Source organism: Bombus huntii, chromosome 11 (assembly GCF_024542735.1).
Source record: "Bombus huntii isolate Logan2020A chromosome 11, iyBomHunt1.1, whole genome shotgun sequence".
Taxonomy (NCBI): Eukaryota; Metazoa; Arthropoda; class Insecta; order Hymenoptera; family Apidae; genus Bombus; species Bombus huntii.
Genome location: NC_066248.1, coordinates 11491117 through 11511288, shown reverse-complemented (window position 1 = coordinate 11511288; position 20172 = coordinate 11491117). Strand labels below are relative to the sequence as shown.

The 20172-nt window shown below is 38.0% G+C and overlaps 1 protein-coding gene across 24 annotated transcripts in view; it reads left to right on the top strand.

The window, feature by feature from the left end:
• The window catches only part of LOC126871101 (disks large 1 tumor suppressor protein), a 529262-nt gene that overhangs the window by 229156 nt on the left and 279934 nt on the right, over positions 1-20172 (top strand). The gene's annotated exons all lie outside the window — the stretch shown is intronic.

The window sequence follows — 20172 nt, the reverse complement described above, 5'->3', positions numbered from 1 at the left end:
CTTGTCGGAAATCTTCTTGCGCAGCCATTGCCTGGAACCCTGCAACCAGCAAGACAGCAAATGAACGCGCGACATTTGATTTCCAGTTAATTAGTTGTTCGTGCCGACTGAACTTTAATTTATACTCGGTTAACGTTCGATACAACCCGAGTAGTACCATTCGAAGCACGAAATGCGTTTTCGTATCGTCCTCTCTCTCTACGTTCATCCTTTTCCTTCTTTTCTCATGTACCAATCATTTTTATATCTTGCTTAGGTTGGCGGTATACGGCACAATGCCAAAGTCTTATATTATATATGATATAGAAATGTTTTATTTTACGATCGAATTTAAGAACGATTGATGTTATTTTTAATTCCATAGCTATTTCTCTGGTATCTAGTTTAAGAATTAATGCATTTAAAAATAAATGTTTATTATTTTATGTAACTTTATTTTACTTTTTTTTATAGTGATAGATTTTTTAACTATGCTGTTTAATAATTTATTTACCACATTTAATACTTTATGTGACTTCCTGTTATTCTCTACACAGACAAACCTCTCTTTAAAGATACGTTATGTGGCTACATTCCCCGTAGTATCTTTCTCTCTTCTTTGATTCGTTTTAAATGGCCCTTATATGTTCTCTAAAAGACGCGCGTCAGTTCCATTTATCGTAAAACTTTCAACAGATTCTGTAAACAGGAGAACGTAAAGAAGTTACATGATGCTAAGGAAAGATTAAAAACGGAAACATTTCTTAAAACTATGTTTATCGTTACCGTTACGAGACTTTGGTGTAAAATTTTTGCATAGTACTATATGTTCGTTCGTGTGTTCATAAGAGCGGCAATAACGAAATACGAGTACGAACATCGAGATTCGGAGACTATGGAATTACTAAGTTCGAAAGAAGCCCGTGATTCGAGGCAGTATATGCTCGTACGCGATAGATACAATTCATGCTTCTTATTTAGATTCCAAACATTTAATTAGCTGACTTTCAATGCGTAATACACGGAGCTTCCATGTTTTTCATAGCGGAACGTAAATATTCGGCGGGTATCGTTACGAAAATATTCATTTGTACTGCCTTATTCGTTTTAAGAAAACAAACGATTTTGTTTAAAATTCTCCAAACTTTGAGTTGCTCCTCCTTAACTTCTCAGATACGGTTGAATTTTGTGCGGGGCTGTTTCTCTGTACGGCAGAGTTTGACGCGATTACGCGTAAACGATACAGCACTGCAATGTGCGATGGATAATGCTGTTCTCTACGCAAGCACATTGGAATGAAGTTTTTGATAATTAAATTATAATTTTTCCTAAAGATATGATGCATATACTTTAACTTTAATAATTTACTTTAATAATTAATATTACAACTGAATGTAGTATATTTTAACCCTTTCGCTACGGGCGGCTTATCCGCCGCGGTACTCTCTGTGAACGAGCCGCTGCGTCAAAACAGTACACGGTGCGCGAGAAAGATCGTCAGCGGCCGCGTTTATACCTCATTGCAAACCGAGCTGCTCTGACGGTGTTTTTCGAAGAAAAAAACTTTCCTCAAAACACAATATTTATAACTTCTTAACACACTCATTTTTAATTACAATTTAGAAACAAATAACATTACAGAATATAATGATATGATATAATATAATATAATTGCATGATACTAACAGTTTTTAATAATAGTTGCGTGTGGTACTTTTCGAAACATGGTGTTACACATGGGCCAACATCGCAAATCTGGCACTGGTATCGCGATCCGTTTCACCAATCGATTATAATCGACAACACACTTCGGTTTTTTAATTATTTTTTGTTGCGATAAGGACGTTTTGTGTCAACAAATTCTTCATTATGGAAAGAGGACAACAAATACACTGTCCTTTTGTTAACACCATTCTATTGTTAATAAAAGGCTTGAGGATGTACAATACTCGTCGTATGTACAATACGCGGCATCTTATGCAGAGCAATTATAGCCGCCCGTAGTACGTCAGTGGCATCTTACGCAGAGTGACTGTAGTCGCCCGTAGTATGTCAGTGCCATTTTACGGAGAGCGACTGTAGTCGCCCGTAATAACGAAAGGGTTAAACCACGGTACGACACATAGGCCCACGTCACAATTTTCACACTCATAGTGCGATAGTGCTTTTCAAATTGCTCTTCGTTTTCTATTTTGGAGCTACATTTTGAGGTTGGAGATTCTAAAAAATTATAAGGCATGGTAAAAAGAGCATATAATAATGGTATATTTATTTTAACGAAAAGCAAGAATTGATATCTGACACTGGCGTATCAAAAACGAAGACTATTCTGTGTGTATATTGTTAACACTGTTATAAACGTTGTGAGGGCAAGAAAAGTGTGAAGCAAGACAAATGAAAAAGATCATTTAGCTCAAACGGTGAGCGAATGAGTCAGTAAAGTGAGTCACTATAGTAGCGCGTCGTAATATAAGATAACATCCGCGACAGCCACTATAGTGGCGCATTGTACCTAAGAGGTTAACTCTCTGCCTTCTGATTTCTTCAAAAGAACTTGAATTATGTGGAAGACTATACGGCGAATTTGAAAATTTTATATGTACGTAATTTTGTATCTAATAAACCTCGATCTAAAGAATTGAAATTAAAATTAGAGTTTCACTAAAACTTTTTTAAAAATGCAAGGAATGATATAATTTATGGCAATAATCAAGAGCTCGACCTCAAGAAGACCTCAAGAAGAAAAATAATATGGTATTCGAATAAAAAGTTATACTAGAAATAAAATTTTGATATAATAATATAAAAACAAGATCAAAAGTATTCTTTCATTTAATTGAAAGTATTTTATAGGTTCCTACGGAACAGACTTGTATCGATGAATGAAAGTGAACGACCAAGTAAATAACAAGCAACGTGTGGCTTCTTGCAGGTGTCGTATATAAGACCGAAGCACTCGCGATGATTGGTAGGAGTGTGGCGTTATAAAATCGAACGACTCACACAGTTATTGGCGATGTAACCGATTATTGAATTCCCCGAAATGAAACTCCACGCCGGCAACGAATTGTTGGCCGTTCTTCGCGTTTATATGGTATCGGCCGCCTCCATATATTGCGATTGCCTATCCACCGAACAGAATCGATTGTTCTGGGAGTTTGGGCGATCCGCGGCTTCGTTCTGTATCCAATGTAAAAAGCATTTTCAAAAATTCCCCCGTTACTCGTGAATCTCCCTGTTAATCTCGACCAAGAAGTTTAATCCTTATTTGCTATTATGGTTTTTTTCGATAAACATGAAAAATTCATTTCCATAGAAAATATTCTACCAATCGCATCGAGAAACATTTTTGTCATGGCGGAAAGATATTGTGAAATGAAAGTTGATGCCACTCATGGCGAATATTCTTCGCAATTTCATATGGTATACCTGCATATATGGGTAGAAAGGAATGATATTCAATCAAAAATATTAGCGGGTTCTTCTCCGATTTTGTCGGCATTCATTGCTCTCTATTTATAATTCATATTATTAAAATAAAATATACTTTATAATAAATTAGTTTCATTTACATTAGGTCAGATTATGCGGTATATTATAAAAATTGAACAAGTAATCATTATTTTATCGTTTGTACATATCATATCTGCTAAAGAGACTGGAAATGACTGACTGCTTCTATGCATCCATTAAAAGCTCTCGATTTATCTAGAGTCATATCATATCTCGTATCATAACCACTGGATATGTGATTGAATGAATTTCATATCATATCATATATTATATCATTTCGCCTTATATTAGAAATTAATATATTTTTAATTTCATCGCGATATGCGTGGCGTTTGACGAATGTCAAACGATATGTTGTAACGATATGGACAATACATTCACCCTCTTCTTTTTCAAAACGATAAACTGATCATTGGTTAAGTATGCAGTTAGCTGCTTCTGCTGTTTATCCCTATACACAGGAATGAAGATAAGTAATATTGCTTGTACATAATAAGTTTATAGAATTTATCAATATCTTTTATTTCGCTTATCCCCGGATATATATGCGGACTCACAGCGCATATTTTTCGAAGCTCATATATGTGTATGAACAGCTGAAAAGGTTGATTCCTTCACAGTACAAATACGCGGCGTATAAAAGTTGACGAACGCGAAACAATCTATGAATCGCGGTGCCGCGGCAACGAAGCGCGTTCATCGTTGGCATAGCTTGGTAACTTTCGCGCTGGCGTCGAAGAAACAGGAAGCCGCGACCGCTCCGGGCGTCCCCGTCAAAAGCGAATACTGCGAATACTTGCGAAGCAATCGCGAATTTATGAATAGTGCGCGAACGCGTCTGCTAGTCTACCAGAACCGTGGGAGCTGACGCGCCGCGTCGCGGATCGATTCGAGAACGGCAACTGTTTACTCGGAATTTCTGCGGAAGCATCTCGCGACGAGCCGCGACGCATCGCGGCTTCGTAATTGAAAGAAGAAATCTCCCGAGGCGTTCACAGCTTGTTCGTCCATTGCGGATGTCGTGAGGTCCGTAAAATATCGAGGAAGTTTCGCGACACGCGTGCACCACAGGGCGAACAGCAGTCGACATTTGTCTGTCGTCTGTAAGTCGACTTCTCGCGCGCACCAAACTTTCCTCGCAATCCAACTCACTCCTGTATCTTCGCTAGACTTTCGATGTTGTTCCGCGGACCACGGTATTCAGTCGCCCAACCGCTGCATGCGCCAACGATGCACCAGAAAAAAAAGGACTCTATTATCGATTTAATGAAGTTTGCGCGAACGGTTTCGCCCGACAAAAGTTGCGCCGTCGCGTTTTGCGTCATTGGCGGCGTCCGCTTCATATCATTACGGAAAGCAGCTTTCGCTCGTTAATCTTAAACTTGTGCGGCGATCTCGTCAAAGTGTTGCCGAAAGGGTTTGCGGAAAGTATTCGAGCTTTTTCGCGTATCAAATTAAATATCTATGACGTTGAGAAAGAAAATATCTAAAGTAATTTCGATTACTTTTCATGGAACAAGATGAACATTTGCAAAATCAATTGGTTTCATGTAGTTCTTTGAAAGGAGTTTTGAATCTTGACTTATAAACTGAAAAGGTGGGAGATGACTTGTAAGAGTGTCGATATGAAATACCTTTGATACAGTTGAAATCCTTTGATTTGAAGGGCCCTTTTATCGCGTTTAGATATAGCTTCATGCGTTTGACAGTGTACACTGCTGAAAGATGTCTACATACAAAACAATGGAAAAAAAATCAGCTACTCACACGTTTATCTTCCTCTCGTTTATTTAGAACATTTCTCGCTTTGTGCTTTGTCGTTCGGAACTAAAGCATATGAAAAGCCCGTAATAAAAACGAAACGCCTTTAAACAAAGTCCCAGCATTATGCTCGTAACGCGCAGCTGTTACAAATTAGAAGACCATCGTGCTGTATGCAGACGTGTTAACTTTTTGTTGCGTCCGTTAAGCTTCGATGTTTTTTCCAGCGATCGTTGCTGCGACGACCAACAGCCCGTGCTGTTTTTTCTGCTAAATAAATTTCGGTCATCGCGAGGCTAACGAAACGGAAGATTGCGGGTTGAAATTTTTTTCCGCGGTGGCTACGCAGGAAATTTTGCCAAAAGAGAATAAAAAAAAGAAAAAAAGGAAACAGAAAGAATGGAAAAAAGGAGGAAAGATGTAACGAGGCCGAAAATTCCGCGGTGAAAATTGGACACGGGACGAAATAGGAATTGCCTAACGAACTGTGCAGTCGGAAGCCGAGAAGAAAAGAGGAGCCCGAGTCGAATGGCTAACGAGAGAAGGACATGTTTCAAAAAGGCCGGAAGTAGTTACCGGGCGGTCTACGTGTCCACCCAGCCGGCGTCGTTTCCTGTCAGTTCCAACAAAGTCCTTTCTTCGAAAAATCGGGTCTATGAATATGTTTCTCACCTCGTTCATTCTTCTTTCTTCGTTTTCCTCAACCATCGTACCGAATAATCGATTGTAAAGTAGAGCGTATGAGAGGAATCAAACGTGACGTGGAATATACGAGACATTCCGTTCGAGTAAGAATGAAGGTCTTCTGATTATGTCCATGCTTCAACCTTTAGGTCACTTTTGATCCTATCATGTTCATCTATCAACAAATTTTTCAAGTTAGACGTGAGAGCTCTTTGTTATTAATACTTAATGGTAGTCTTCTATGGAAAGACCAATACTATTCAATAGAAGTCTGAATTTATTTTTAATGAATGCTATATTAACAATATTGTATCTTTCAACCAGTGAAACACCCTTCTTTTACCTATTTTTATCTATCAAATTTATTTCTTATTTTTCATTAGGAATCTTATACACATAGGACATATCTTATTAGGAATTTTATACATAAAAACCGTAGTGTTGAAACACATATTGAAAAATATGAAAACACAAAAGTTCGAAATATCGAAGTTAATTATACCATTCGACACCTTTCAATGTTTCTATAATCTGTTCGAAATTATCTAACTTTCCAAGATCATATCTCTTATAAAGTCTCCGTATCTACGCGTTTTAATGGATATTACGTTTTAATAATCTACGTTTTAAGAAAAAGAGGGCAGGCTTTCAAACGAAAATGTTCGGTGGAGCTCTGTGTATCGAAGATAAAACGAGGCAGACGCTTGAATATCTGAATTCTTTTTTCCCGATGAAGATAACGTAGTACCGGGGCCAGTGATTATAGCGATACAGAAATGGTATATGCAAATGAGAATAAATCGTGTACAGCTGTGCGGCGGGACGGTGCCTCGGCGAGGATCTGCTGGGGGTACGTTGTTTGCGCTGGAAAATGAGTTCTCAATGCCCTTTGGTCGCTTAGAAATCTGCAGTGAAGTACATATATATATATATATGCATCCTATATTCCCGACTAAACGAGTTTTCGCAGTCGTTCCATTTCGCGTCGCCCCGTGTTTTCCTTCGTCTGGTGCGCGCTTGTTACGCGGCCAAAACCATCGTCATAGTGAGAGGATAATTAGCAGACAAGAATAAAATCACAAAAGATTCCACGTCGATACTTTCATAAAAATCTGGGAACTTAGCACACGACGATTGTTGTTCCATCAGGATGGTTTGATTTATTATTAAAGCAATTGCTTTATACGAGGCATTTTCGTCCTCTAAAGTGACGTACTCTTCACTGCAATAACAAAAATCATTTTTTTCCATCCAATAATGTCTGACTTCAACCTGCTTCAATTTTCAATTGCAAGATTTATCTTGTTCAGCTTCCGCACCAAGTTAAACAAAACAATGCAAAGAAAATCATGAACTGGAGAAATTACTGACAATTTGCCGGATGCTTTATACAAAAACGTAAAAAGAAACTTCCATTTATCGTGCGTTTCATCGGATCGAAAGGGGGAAACCATGAAAAATTTCCCTTTGTATATAATTTCTTTGACGACGGACCGTTTACGTTAAAAACCATGGTCGATAGGAATTGCGCTATAAGTTAACGAGAGATTTTTCGTTGGTCGTGTTTCATTATAAAAGTCGTCGGAGCGTGAAACATAGTCTGATGGAGAAGTAGAATGGACAACGCGCGCATGGCTTAACAGTAGAAATTTCTCTTTTTAAAATGTTTGTTCTGTACCTGTTCGCCTTCGCATGGGCCAATAAAAATCAACCAAGCAAGACAGCACCAACCGGTTTGTCAAAACATTCGTGTAATGTGCAAGCTTCTGAAAACACATGATAGAGAGAAAGCAGAAAAAAAGAAGAGAAGAAAAAGAAAAGAGAAAGGGTCGAAAGGGAAAAAAGACGAGGGAGGTGGATAGAACGGGATTCAACACGTCCCGCGGGACGTTATTGAGGAAGCTTATAACGAGGTAAGGTTTGGCCAACCAGGAGTTTTTCCTACTAGCAATCTGTGAAAGGAAGTCGACGGGGAACACTTTGAGGAAGAAAAGCCCACCGGGAACTCTGTCGACGTCAATGAGACGCCGACAACTTTCCTCGATAGTAACGTACCTCTGATTCGAAGCGTCATACTTGCCCTTATATTCGCCTGCTCTTTCTTTCGCGTTTCTTTCTCTCAGGTGAGAAGTATAATCAATCTGACGACAATTTTAGTGAAAGTCGCTTGAGACATTCTCGGTTGGACGAACGCGAATGAAAAATCGGTTTGCTAGCAGTAGTCCCTGTCCCCAAAAGTCTTTACCTAGTGACAGGTTAAAATTATGATATTAGAAACCAAAGAGAAATTTGTTAAACCAGTTAAATCAACAATTCATAAACCAGTAATCCACAAAATTCGTGTCTTGCAAATTTATGTCTCGGCAGGAAGCTGTTCGCTGAGGATGTAGTTTATTACGCGTCCTGACGATAAGTCCTAAAAGTGGATGATCAAGTGCAAAGTTGTTTCCCTGCTCTTCACTGTTGTGGACCGCGTAGATTTGAAAAACTTTTAGTGCCCGACTCCCAGTGGATGGGACATTTGGACTTTAAGACATATTTAACAATAAGTTACGCTTTAGTGTCGTGTTCCCATTCAAACTCCTGGTCGACAAGTTGTATTTTTGAGGAAGGAAAGACACGCGAAAGAGTGAAATATTTTCTCATTCTTTTTTATCAAGTTATAGTAAAATTCTCCTTCTTCTTTGCTGTACACCACAATTCCCTTAATTTATTAACAAAATTATCTCATAAGTAAAAACACCTGTAATGGCGGAATTAAGAGTAAGAGTTATTAAAATTAACATTCAAAAAACATAAATTCAATGTAAATGTTATTTTTAAAAGAAATGAAACAACAGATAGGGAAAAATAAATTTTTAAGTTACCAAATTATTCTGTCCAGGAGATAAAAAATCTCTGGTTTTAATTAATCAAACTGTAGCACAAAAAGATCTTCGAAACAGAAGACCAGCTTAGAATTTCAATGATTTACGAGACAAATGACCACGGCTAACCGTTAATCTTGTTTTGCTCGCAGTTTTCCTGCCTCACTGATTATGCGGAAGTTGCAGTCGAATATAATTTCCGGTCATGGACGCGATCTAATTCAATGTAGAGTGATCCATGCGAACGTAGTAACAGTCTCATACGTACGTTTAACCACGAAGTCGTACACATACCGACAGAATTTCGTGTATACTGGAAACGAAAACATCGCAGTCGCCGTTGGGTACGGTTTCAATGCATCTTCGGTTGTGTTAAAGGAATATACCTTGTTCATTGCATACGAGCGTATGGTAATTAACTGAAACAGCATTCATCTGTTCTACTCGCTTCGTTTTGTCCTCGAAACGTAATATCTTCCGCACGTCGCGTTGGTTTATCAAATTGAAACATGTGCAAATTTTACTTGTTTGACAAGCTTTTTGTTCTTATTTCTCCGTTCACTGTCAATCTGATTAGATTTATAAATTCCAAAGCGGGGTTTTATATCAATTTTACATATTTGTATATGGTGAATTTCTATATTTTTTTTCATAAAAGTAGGAAACCCTTATTTTTTATTTAAACTGAGAATTACAAAAATTGTATCGTTTTTAATCCTGTTGAGTTCTTTTTAGTTTTGTATAATTAACAAATTTCTGCAATTTGAGAAAAATGTAGAGGAATCGTTGTTGATATCTTTAATATTTCGTTTCAATTTTACGTTAACTATTTCTAAAATTCCAAGAATATTTCTGCTTCTTAAAGCAAATGTAACATTGGGATACGAAAGTTCAGTAACTGTAAGAAACTTATATGGATTTCGAAACAATATTCTAAAAGTTCTCGGGAACAGAAAAGCATTTTGCTATTATTACTTCTTTTTGCGCAATTATCAAAACACGACGCGCACAATTCGCGTATATGCTAGTAACAAGAAGTTCGCAGTTACCGAGTCATGGTTGTAGAAGCAACAAAGGTAACGAAGTAAAGATCTCGGGAGGATCTTCAAAATTTTGTTACGCTTCCGTGTGTCTACGAATAAACATAGAATTCCATGTGACTGTAACTCGCAGCGTTTCGTTCACATCACGAAACTACTCGCGATACTTCGAGTAAATAATAAACTACAGTTATAAAACAGTGCATCCTGTTTATGCACGTAAAAGCTCCTCGCGTTATTCTCTTCAAGTTGCGATGCACCAAGGGAACTAAGCGTAAATATCGTCCTCTACCTGCTGGTATAATAAATAGGAACGCGTTCGAATCAAAGCGCTTCCAGTAGAATTACTTCAAGATCAAAATGATATTAATAGATATAGATGGAAATGAACGTGATCTACTTCGTATCTATAGATATTCTAGTTGATATTATACATCGATGTGTTATATTTCGATATTTATACAGTCGTTTCTATATATCGAGATGATGAAAAAAGTTCAAGTACAAAAATATCGTTTGAGGATTCTTCTTTAAGTTATTAACATTTTTATTTTACGTTAGAAATATACTGCTAAAAATACGCCAGATTAAGAGCTTTTCTTTTTATCCTGCACATTTTGTGATACTATGTATACTTATCGTTTGTACTAGAATAGTTAACCAATCTTCAAGTATATTAAAAATGTTAAACGAACTGAAAGAAATAAAGAAAAAAGCACACGATTAATACAGAAAATTATGGTGATACAGTTTGACATTTCTAAGGATCTTTTACGCAAACTGACAGCAAACAACGACGTACTCTGCACGAAAGGAATTTCACGTAAAACAGAAGACAGAGAAACATCTTCGCAAGAAGCCTGAGGCAAACATCTCTCTTTAAACGCAATTTCATACTTGTCCACGTCTTGCGCTGGTCCCACGAGCTCAGTCCGAACTTCCGTTTAACTTGAGTCACCTTATAACCGAACTCCGCGACAGTTCGTTAATTAAACGACGGCAATCACGACGGAAGTAACGAACGACTATATTCACGCTCCGGGCTATGAGCTTTGTCGTCGCGTGGGCCGAAATTCGCGACATACCACTTGTAATAATTACAATAGTAATAATAATAATAATCATTCTCACCAACGACGGAATCGTGAATATGAGGAGGTAGAAGCGAACTCGTTACGTAATCGCAATAGCCGCGTCACGGTTTTTGAAGCGTGAAACGTTGACTGGATGAAAACAGCGCCGGGAAATAGCAGGAAGGTAGCGGAAGAGGGATGGAAGAAACGGGTGAGGGGTGCGCTTACGCGAATTAAAACGACCGGAAGGAATTTCTTTTCGCGATGCAACTACATCCAACGACGCCGCGTCGACTTGTACTTTTATTACGTTCCATCCGTGAGCCGGCTATCAGCTAGAAACGACTAAACGGTTCTGTGTCGAGGCTCGTGAAGGCTTAAAAGTCTGCGTGCTCGTTGCAAAAGGTAGCTAGCTTTTTTCCTTCCGGCTGTGGAATATAAAGGCTAGGCAGGAGAAAAGGCTTCAGAAGAAAATGTAGAAGGAGGAAGAGACGAAAGAAATTGCTTACGTATGTATATTCGGTTTCCGTTACGTTTGTTGATGGTTGACCGACGTGTTCTTCGGTAAAGAAAATAATTCAGATGAGAGTTTAAACGTAAAGAAGCTAAACCTTTCGAAAGTAGATGATCGCATTACAATGATTCGCGTATAGTGAAATCAAGAAGGAAATTTGCCGCGAGAGGAAGCATTTGTTTAGAGTGGGTGATTTTCAAGAGGAATAATTAGATTTTATCTCTGGTGGTGTGTATCCTGGCATCTTACATCCGACAAGCAATGTGAGGGTGGTTTTACTTTTAATTAAAGAAATACGTGCCTCTTAGCCAGCCGTGGTAAGTGTTTGAATTGCTCCGCCGAACGATGTTCACGAACCTCTGCAATAATTAAATGAACCTGCTCGCGAGAAAGAGGTAAAAGCCGAGGAGAATCGTTCGTTTGACGACGCAATCGTCCTCGTGAAAGTTTACGACTCAACGATTGAAAGTTTTTCCAGTCAAATGAAATCCACTCGATTGTTACGAACATTCGTTAAAAAACGAAAAGAACAAAGAAATGAAAGGATGGTTTGCTCGACTTCCCCTTGTTTACCCGTTTTCCTAGGATCGCGTGGACGTTTCTTGTCGCACGTGGACGCGCTGAAACGCCCGAGCGGAAACGAATCGCGGAAATTCAACCGGATTACTTCCGTCTTTTCTTTCCCGACTTCGAAACCGTTCGAAGGAGAAAAGTCGGTTTACTCGAGCTTCACCAGCGTAGAAAGAAGGAGGGTTAACTTTCGTTCGCCAAACAGAGACTATCTTACATTTACAGATTCACTCAGCTTCGTAGCAAACCCCATCCCAGGAACTTCGACAACTTTTTCCACGTAAACTTTATCCTTCGCACTCTAGCCGGCATTTCGGGCATTAAGGCTTTATTTAAATAACTTCCCTTCCTGGTACCGTGCGTTCGAGGGAGCATACTGTTTCTCAAACGAACCGCGTCCCCGTTGCGACCTAGCGTTTCTTAAAAGCCACCACCAAGATTGCGTCGCATTTTCTGGACGCTCCCCCAAGAAATTGTATTTGAACGAAAGAAGGTGGAAGAAATATCGTAGACGAGTGGAAGATCGACAGAGAAGATTACGACATTGACAAATACGCTGCAGGATAAGAAATTAAAGGTAGAATATGATAAACTTCGAAATTAGTTTCCCATTGATTTTCTTGAAAATATTGCTGCAACTTTTTGTATGAGCGCTGTTCGTATCGGAAATTCGAGGTTTTAGTTAAAAATACAATTCCAATTTTTCAATCAATTCGTGGTATCTATTATTATTTTGTAATTGGAAACTTTTGTAATTTGGTTTATATTGACATCACGGACGTTCTCATGTAGTCCTCCATGTTTCCAATATTCCACGAACAAACATAAAACATCGAGCCACGTTATTTATCAATCAAAGTGAATCGAACTGGAGCACGTCATTTTCAGGATTATAATGGATGAAAACCAGGCTCGGTGCAAAAAATTCCGAACAATCGGATCGCTGTAATAAACTAGCGTATAAAGGGGCGATTGCATGGAAGCGTCGTCTCTTCGAACGAACGAAACGAATCATTGTTTCAGGTAGAGGCGGTAGGTAGTATATTTCGTTAGATTATTATTAACGGGTCAGTAAACGACAAAGGAAATTGTTTCTCGTTACCACGGTGTATCTAATCGCGGTAGAATTTAGATGATACTACCCGTATACGTTTGCGTAGAACAGGCTGGCCAACAATGTTCGGGCTCAAAAGCTACCGCTCTCTGATCTACTTTGCATCAAGTTCGTCCAGTGCTGGCCGATGCCGCATGAAATCTGCTTGTACACCATGGATTAGCGTTCCTCGCCTTTGTCTGTGCTTGTATCCGAACTCGAAGAATGCTCAGACTTCCGAACATCTACGATATTCACAGACGAAATGGTGCGATTGCATAAAATTTCACTGGAACATCGTTTCCTACTGTATTCTTAGGGTCTTTCTGAACATTTCATAATAATTCAAATTCTAAATAGATCGATTCATAGATGTTGATAGGTCTTTTTCATTAGCGATTAAAACTTTTTCAGCAACCCGAGATCAGAATATTTTCATCGATTTCTCAACAATGAAACCTAAAGCTTCATGTAGTGATTTAGAAGTACGCATTAAATTCTTCACGATAATTTTCCAATGGTGACATTCATTATTTTATTGACGCAAATTTAATTCGATAGAATGGAATACAACGCGACGTAGCAGGTACCTGCTTGAACTGAACATTATACGAGCCTTTCAGAAGTTGAACTGATGGTCAATTTCATTTTTTTTAAACTTGTCAGTTTCATTGCACAGGTAGTAAAATTAATGTCCAATTTTCGAGATACAGATGATTTACTTCTATAGGTTCACCTATCATAAAAAAATGGTGTAAATATTAGTCAGTTCTAGAGCAAATTTAAGGAAATAATGTTTGTAACATCATTTTTCTGCATTTTCCAAATCATAGAATTGATCTCAGAGTAGCTTCTAAACGACTCATATATTGATTTATATAGCCATAAATATGTATGATAGTTATCTGTAATTTGGATAAATCACTACGGTTTAAAAAAAGGCCCTTGTTCATCAATAATGGTCTATCCTAATGCAATCTTCAAGGAATTTAATTTCAAGTCAAATGGAGGCTATAAATCGAGCAGCGATCCTGTTTGAAAGCCTTGCTTCGATAGTCACGCAGTTCCCAGAATAGCAATTGAATTCGTAATAGTAAAGCCACGCAATATTGAAGAATCGTTGGACGCTGTTCGCGTTATGAATTTATCGATCACGCTTGCAAATAATCCAGCTAGTACCCGCCTGACCTGTCATATCAGTGCAACTGCCGTTCGAAAAATGGTGAAATTGAGAGACATCTGCGCGGTAACGATAACCGATCGAAATTATGATACTTTTTTGATTAACATAGGGAGAGAACGCGGCGCGTGGAAATCTAGTAAACAGATCTATCGATATTCATTTGCGGTTATTCGACGGGATTTACCTGCGCTAATTCCATCTGAATCGGAGAAATTAATTCGACGATCAACCCGTGATCGTAGGGAAAACCAATTAAACCTATAATGGTCCGTAACGACGGCTAATATTTGCATGGAAAATCGAAGCCAGCCGACTCTCGTCCTTTCGATCTCTCGCCCTATTCTTTTTTTTTTTTTCTTTTATCCTTCGTTTTATCGCCGAAATTCAATTCAAGAGACGTGCTTCGTGTGTCTCTACAATGTTGATATCCGCCTCGTGTTTACTTGATTGTAGTATAATGTTGGAACAGCGATTCACTTTATAAATTTCTGTCGTAATCCGATAAGAGGCATCGTGAAATAGATTTTGAGAGCGTCGAAGTCAATTAAGTCGATCGGTGATCGATAATATGTATAGAATAGAACATTGTAAGATGACACAGTGGAACGAGAATTTTTTAGTCGATGCACTACGTTTACGCGATAGGGTATTGTATTCTGAAAGCCTTTAGCTTGCAAAGAACATTTCATACAATAACAATAATTTCTGCCATTATTTATTGAGGGCCTCGATATCTTCCGTCCCTGGTTCTCTATATTCTTCTTCGAGCTCTCCTTTTACGTGCCATTCGTATAAGGTAACCTTTGAGAACCTTCTGGAAACTCTTATCAAGCATATATTATATATACCTTACTCTTTGATTTCTTGGTACATCAAGAGATGGTAGGACAGAATATTAATTTTGGATTTTCTCGTAGGTCTTTCAAGAATAAAATCCCTTTCACTACACATGCAAAACCAGAATCATGTTTCCCTGGTTATAATATTCTTTAACCACCATACACGAGATTTTGCATTCAAATCTCCAATAAATATGAGAACTCTTTCAGACAAGTGAATAATGCTTTTGAACTGCTAATTAACTCTTAAAACTCCCCTTCATTTCCTCTGAACTTGCTCATTCGTGATACTCGGGGAAAGATAACACCAGATTATCAACTATTTGTGCGTCTCTGTAATCTTTACCACTAGCCACCATCTTTACTTTAGCGTTAGCTATTTCTTCTTATAAAACTCTCTCCAAAAAAAACTTTATACGCCCTATTTACGTCCTTTGTTGCTTTTCGAAGAACGAACTTTCAAAAGGGCAGTTCTCTTCTGGCGCAATAAAAGAAACTTTCGTCACAAAGGAGCGTCGAAGTCCGTTATGACTGAAAGTTTTTAAATTATTGATGGATATACACAACGACATACCGTTTCTCGAGTAGGTAACCGTTACAAATATTACATCGATCATCGTGGAAGTTTTGGAAAGTCTTAAAGCACTTTTATCTTCAATGTTAGACGTCTGATAAATAATTTTCAAAATTTGTATAGCAATATCGTTGAATTTAAACTTAAAACAAGCCCTGTTCAGCTAGTTAATTTGTTAGCGAGGTCTTGTCTTAATCCGAAAGTTTCATGATCGTGGAATTAAAAGTTGATAAAGATAAATTAATATTTGGATTGGCGAATGTGAATCTTGTTTTTCCCAGTTAATAAATTAAAATTAACAGCTACACATTTGAGGAAGGAGAAATAAAAATAGGGAACAAATTTTTATTATTTGAATTTATTGAACAAAATGACGAAAAATTATGAAACGACAATGTATGGTATCGTAACCAGCAAGCTGGGAAAAGAGTTCCGTAGGTTCGACGCGGTCGTCAGCCGTGAATCAGGCCAACGATGTTGTTTTTTGGCGGTACGTGACGCTATAGTGTCGACACATTAATTTCTGTCGATCGATACGCCGCTGGCTAAAATAAATAAAAATCGTAGGCAGAGCATCGTTATTAGTGGTTTTGCACACGGTGCGCTGCTGTCGGCTGCTTTTTAACAGAAACGACTCGTGTCGGTTTCGGCGCTCGCGAATATTCAACGGTGTCACGGAATCGAGAGCCGCGAAAAAATTGCCAGGGTTGTAATGCAGCCGCGTTACCACAGTTCACCTCCGAAAATCGTCGATCTCGTTTAACATTTCCATTGGTCGCATCAGGGAAAATTTTCGCTGCCGAAAATTCCGTGTCGTTCCAACATGGTGCGAACAGTGAATTTGAGTCCGAAATAACATACTCGTTGTTGTAAAAGTTGTTTATTCAAAATAAGCGATAAATTTTCATAGGAGTGCGTCCCTTTTATGATTCTGTGTTAAAGTAGAGGTAGGATATACGATATTCGATATTTGATATTCGATATTCGTACATAAAAAGTATTCTCATTTAATTATACATATAGATGATTATAAAAGTTGGACATTTTATCTATACAATAATCCAAACACATAAAAATAAATTTCATAGATACACTAAGCAGTAGAAGAAATTAATAAAGTAAGACCTACGTCGAATTCTTATGAACTTTCATATACAAATATGAAGTAATCTCAGATCCCGACTGATTCTAATTCCAATGAACGGAAAAAATGTTTTTCGTTAATCACACAGAAAACAACACGTTTTTCCGCGCGTATCGATTTATCACGGATTTTCATATTTTTCCTCTGGATCGCTGTAGCTCTCCCACGCGCCTTCTCCCGACGAAATATACGATGACACGGACGCGAATTCGCGATAATATTTTAATATTCTTTTTTTTTTTTACGGCCGACACACACGAGAGTCGTGCCGTTCCGTGCCGTTGAGCCGCGTTTTTAAATAACGTGCGTCGAATAAATTTCTCGCGTGAACGGCCGGACGAACAAACGAACGAGAATATCATAAATTTTCATGCATCGTGGACGAAGTCTCGGATACTTTGCGCCGCGTAGAATCAAAATAAATTCCGGCCATGTAACCTACGTGTGCACGCCGCGCCGGATCGCTCTGCGTACAATTGCGCGACACAACTCGGCTGCGGAACGGACCCCGCGTCGCGTTTAATTGCGCTGAATGCAACGCGCTCGTTCCGTCTTAGTCTCACCCTGGTTTTCCGCTAATTTCACCCCTGAACTTCGTACAAACACTACACGCAACTTCGTTCCGTACCGATTAAGAAACACAGACGGTCTTGTTGCTTCGAGGATCATTATAATTTACAGAGCTAGGAGGAGAATTTTTAACTTGTCTGAATAAAACCAGTTCCGCGAAAACAGGAATTTCAATGCTGTAGTGGTAATGATATTTTTATAATTTTTAAATGCTACATATTTAATTTTATCTCTCTGTATAATTGTAGAATGGAGCGAAACTATATACAGAGTATACACAGTATAGTACCTGTACACTACACAGTTAAAAATCATAGTATACACTACGAAACAGCATGGGTTCATTATTATAAAATATTCCTTATACCTTTTCAAGTCGCGAAAATGAATTGTGGCACAGAATAATATTATAACTTAGTTTTAATTAAGAAATTAAAGAAATGATACTTTTAAAAGTTGAAATACTTGACCAAATTAAAAATTTCTGTATTTTAACCTACATTGCTATGATTTTCAGTCTTTCGTGTAGTATTTTCTATACGTTCTACTTAATTCACCTATCGTCTGTAAAAACTTCTCCAGAAAAATTAAAAGTATTTCTGTTGGCTGGCGCTAAATGGAATTATAAGAAGTTATAAGAAGCGATGGAAGTAATGGACGATGACTCGAATTATATTAGAATTAAACTTGTTGACTCACCGAAATTCACAATATTTTACATTTAAACAAATAATGAATTACATTCTTCCTCCCACTTTTCTCTATCTATCTCTATCTATTTAACAGCAAGTTATATTCTTAATCAGTTAACCTTCTCTCATGAGCTATGTCATAACCATCTGTACTGATCCCTGTAGAATATTTATCTGAATACTTTTTAATTGCTATCACTATACACTTAAATATAAATCAGATGTGAAACGTATTATTGCGAGGAGAAGAGGCGATGATAGGCGAGCACTAGGAGTATCAGTGGCCAGCAGTCGCGTATCAGAGAGCGTTTCAATCGCATTGTTCATTGCAATGGCAGTTTGTCTGGATGATTCCCCGACCTCTAACGTCCATTCACGTTCCCGATGCATTATTTCGTACTCGCGATCGCTCAGTGATTTACTGCACCGGCATGACGGGTGCAGGCAACTGCATTATTTCTACCCCGTTATAATCGCGTTCGTTCGCGGTTTATTTATCCGCGCACGATGCATTTGATGGCGGCTGCGAGCAGACAAAGAGCCACGGAACGTCAATTGAACGGTCGCAAAAGATATGCCTTCATCGAGTATTAACTAGCCATTATATCGACACCTATTCCGGCGTATTTTTCTCCATCCTCGATTAATTATTTCTTTGAACAAACTTGTGCCAGTTTTTATGATCGTTCGTGATTTATCCGATGAGAAGAAAATTGAAAGGATTTGTTTCTATAGTTCGAAATATATATCGAGATCGCTATATCATCCAATACGATTTATTTTATATCAAAAAACATAAAATAGAGTTCCTGTTAAAATTCCTCTATATGAACTGTCATTTTGCTTTGTTTTTACCAAAAATAGAAGAAAGGAAAAGGTTGATCTATATAAGTAAATCTTTTCCTCTCCGGTATATGATTTCTGGTTCCAAAAGGCATCACTCGTATCAAAACATTCTGAGAGTACTAACGGTTAGAATGATACTGAATTTCAAGTTTAAAATACCATCCAATACTAGAATCTAATTCGAATCTTAACTTCAAGATCAGATATTGTACTCGAAGTGAGCTTGTTAAAACTGTCGTTCACATTCCAGAAAAACTGCAATCTCTTTCTGCTTCATTCGTATCATTAAAAAGCCCAATACGCAAAAATTTATCGGTAACTCGACTTGCCATTCAAAAACGGAGAATCATCGTTAACAAGCAACCCCTCGAGCCGAAGATTCAAGTTTTAATTGTTACTTGTACGTGACAGGTACGAGCATCTTGCTCGTCGCGGTGACGAGGAGTGCCAGCAGTCAGTACTCGAAGAACATACAAGTGTTTTCCACTGCGCCGTTCGTCGAGACGCCCGTCATAATTTACAACTCCGTCTCTTCTGCTTTCCAAGATTTCTCGACGCTCGAGTCAATCCATAAAATCCCTCTACAGCTCTGTTTCATATTCCAGAACTCAGAGTTTGGTCGCGTTTGGTCTTCGCGTTGCAAAACGCGTCGAGTAATTTACTTTCGATCAAACTTTGTTTCACGATCAACAAGGACACGCCGTCACGGAACCTTAATGATACAATTGAATAACTTCGAAAGTTTCTCAGCGAAAGACTTTCGTGACTGGCAGAGAAACGAAATGTATATGTAAAATCTATAGCGCTGCATCGACGGAAATGGTTAAATTATACGACAGAATTGAATGAAAGCGTCGTGAAACAATCATTGTCGACAGTTAATCGTTATAAATTCTGATATTTTTTATCACATCTGCTTCGTATTTTAATATAAAATACTAGCTCCATGTCGATATGCTTATAAAAGATTTTAAACGCTTATAGACACCTTTCATGAATGTATTACGTGTATTATGCGAAACATTAGCATAGTTATGAAATTGATAATACCGTATTTATTAGAACTATACTTACTATGAGCGTAAGATTGCTCCTTATGCTGTATATTAATGTTTTGCTAAATTTACGTTTGCGTTAAATATCTCGTAATCTCTTCATAGATACATTTTTGTATTGGTTTTAAATTTCTCTAATATAATCACGACAGTCGTACCTCATTACGGCATTACT